Genomic DNA, 3,405 nt, shown 5'->3' with positions numbered 1-3,405 from the left:
TTGTCACGTCGGGTCCTGTCGAGTTACTTGATAATCCTCTTTCTTGGACCTTGTTTAGGTCTCTTTCATGGATTATCTTTTGTAACTTTTTGTAGGAGTCCGACTTCATCATGTCGGGCTCTTTGAAGTTATAGTAATCCTCTTTTATAGGGTTGGCCAGACCTCTTTCCAGGGCTTTACTTATAACTTGGGTTGTTGTGGCTGGTCCAACTTTTGTGCGGGCCAGTTTTTAAGTTATTTTATAGCAATCCATTTTATTAGGTCCTCGTCAGGTCCTTTCTATGGATCACTTTCTATAACTTGCATTATTCTGTTTTCATCTTTGCCGATTTTGTAGATTTTGGGTTTTTAGCCCTCGTTTTTATCGTAACCGCGTAGTGAATTCGATTTTCACTTTTTGTCGATCTGTAGCTTTATAATCGAGCGATGAATGTTTTTAGAATAATACGACTTGAGAATTTGTAGAGAATCTGAACAAATTTTATTAAAGGAAAATGCAAATATACATGAGGAGTTAATTTGCTAAGTCGGGTGATTTGTAGGTCTTGGCGAGGCGCCTCGTTAAAAAACCTTTTTCAGGAAAAAGAGTGCGCCTTGTCCAAGATCTTTTATCATCCCTAGCTATAGTACCTTCTTAGGTTGCAGGCGTGCCATGATCTAGGAAGCTCTCGCCCGTTGAGTTCAGAAAGTTTGTAGTAGCCCTTTCCCAATACTTCTATGACTCGGAAGGGTCCTTTCCAGTTTGCTGCCAGCTTTCCTTCTCCAGGTCGAGTTGTTCCTATATCATTTCGGATTAGGATAAGGTCGTTTTCAACAAAGGCCTACTATATTACTTTTCGGTTGTATCTGGAGGCCATTTGTCTTTTCAGCACCTCTTCCCTTATCCGAGCTTTTTCTCGGATTTCTGGAAGTAAGTCGAGCTCTTCCCTTTGAGTTGGGAATTGACTTTTTCGCTGAAATGGATTACTCTGGGTGATCCTTCTTCGACCGCCACTGGAATCATTGCCTCCATTTCGTAAGCTAATCGGAAGGGTGACTCCTTTGTCGTGGAATGTGGAGTTGTTCGGTACGCCCATAGGACTTGTGGGAGCTCCTCAGCCCAGGCTCCCTTTACATCCTGTAATCTCCGTTTTATCCTTGCTAATATAACTTTGTTAGCAGCTTCGGCTTGCTCATTGGCTTGGGGGTGCTCAACAGAGGTGAATTGTTGTTTTATATTCAGATCGGCCGCTAGATTTCTGAAGCCCGCGTCTGTGAACTGGGTACCATTGTCTGTAGTGATGGAGTATGGAACTCCGAACCTTGTGATGATGTTTCTGTACAGGAATTTCCGACTTCTTTGAGCTGTAGCATTGGCTAGGGGTTCTGCCTCGATCCATTTTGTGAAGTAGTCTATTCCTACTATGAGGAATTTGACTTGTTCTAATCCTTGAGGAAAAGGTCCGAGGAGATCGAGTCCCCATTTTGTGAATGGCCAAGGTGAGGTTACGCTGATGAGTTCCTCTGGCGGAGTGGTGTGGAAGTTGGCATGCTTTTGACATGGCAAACATGTCCTTACAAATTTTGTGGCTTCTTTTTGTAGGGTTGGCCAATAGAATCCTGCTCGTAGTACTTTTTTGGCGAGTGCTTGCGCTCCGAGGTGATTGCCACAAATGCCACTGTGTACTTCTTCTAGGATATCCTTAGTGTTGGAAGTCGGTACGCATTTTAGCAACGGTGTTGAAATCCCTCTTTTGTATAAAGTATTATTTATGATGGTATAATATTGTGCTTCCCGTTTTAACCTCTTTGCCTCTTTCTCATCTGTAGGGAGGGCCTCTGTTGTGAGGTAATTAATTATGGGGGTCATCCATCCCTGATCGCAACCTGTTATGGCTAGGACCTTTTCTTCTTCTGAGATTGATGGATTCTGTAGAATTTCTTGGATAAGGCTTCTATTGTTGCCTCCTGGTTTGGTGCTGGCTAGTTTTGAGAGTGTGTCGGCCCGGGCATTCTGTTCTCGGGGTATGCGTCGAATCTCATACTCTCTGAGTTGTCCGAGCTGTTCCCTGGTTTTGTCCAGGTACTTTTTCATAGTGAGATCTTTGGCTTGGTAGCTGCCTATTATTTGTGAAGTTACTACCTGTGAGTCGCTGAAGATGATAAGTTTCTGAGCTCCAACCTCCCTAGCCAGCTTCAAACCAGCTAGTAGTGCCTCATATTTCGCTTGATTGTTTGAGGCAGGGAACCCAAATTTGAGGGAGAGTTTGATCTGGGTCCCCTGGTCACTTTCAATTATTACGCATGCGCCACTTCCCGTTTTATTTGAGGAGCCGTCCACGTATAGATTCCATTCTGTGGGGTTTTCGGTGTGTCCGTAAATTCCGCAATGAAGTCGGCCAGATATTGAGATTTGATGGCCGTCTGAGCTTCATATTGAAGGTCAAATTCGGACAACTCGACTGCCCATTGTAAGATTTTGCCTATCAAGTCTGTTTTCTGTAAGATTCCTATTATGGGCTGGTTGGTCCGAATTTTAATGGTGTGAGACTGGAAATTTGGGCGAGGTCGTCGAGATGTTATTATGAGAGCGTAAGCGAACTTTTCTATTTTCTGGTAGTTCTGCTCGGACCCTTGTAACGCTTTGCTGATAAAGTATACGGGTTGTTGCCCACTGTTGTCTTCTCGGACCAGTGTTGAGGCTATTGCTCGGTTCCCACTGCGAGGTACAAGATGAGTGGTTCTCCTTCCCGTGGCCGACTTAATATAGGTGGCTGTCCCAGAAATTTTTTGAAGTCTTGGAAGGCTTGCTCGCATTCAACTGTCCATTCAAACTCCTTTCCCTTCCTTAGAGTGGCGTAGAAGGGGAGAAATCTTATTGCGGATCCCGTTGGGAATCTGGACAAGGTTGCCAACTGCCCGTTGAGTTGTTGTACTTGTTTGATACAAGTCGAGCTTTTCATGTCGAGTACGGCCCTGCACTTGTCCGGGTTTGCCTCGATTCCTCTCTGTGTGATCATAAAACCCAAGAATTTACCAGCTTCTACTGCGAAGGTACATTTTGTGGGATTGAGTCGCATGTCGTGTCCTCTTAAGGTGTTGAATACTTGTGTCAGGTCGGATAATAACATCTCTTCATTTTGCGTCTTCACTAGCATGTCGTCTACGTAGACCTTCATGATCTTTTCGATGTGATCCGAAAAAACTTTGTTCATTAATCTTTGGTAAGTGGCTCCCGCATTTTTGAGACCGAAGGGCATAACAATGTAGCAGTAATTTGCCTTTGGGGTTAAGAAAGAGGTTTTTTCTTGGTCGGGTGGGTACATTGGGATTTGGTTATATCCCGAGTACGCATCCATAAAGGAGAGGTATTTGTATCTGGAGGAGGCATCTACCAGTGTGTCGATGTTTGGGAGCGGATAAGGA

The sequence above is a fragment of the Arachis hypogaea genome, chromosome 2 (assembly GCF_003086295.3).
Source record: "Arachis hypogaea cultivar Tifrunner chromosome 2, arahy.Tifrunner.gnm2.J5K5, whole genome shotgun sequence".
In the NCBI taxonomy this organism is placed as follows: domain Eukaryota; kingdom Viridiplantae; phylum Streptophyta; class Magnoliopsida; order Fabales; family Fabaceae; genus Arachis; species Arachis hypogaea.
This window is presented reverse-complemented; position numbering follows the sequence as displayed.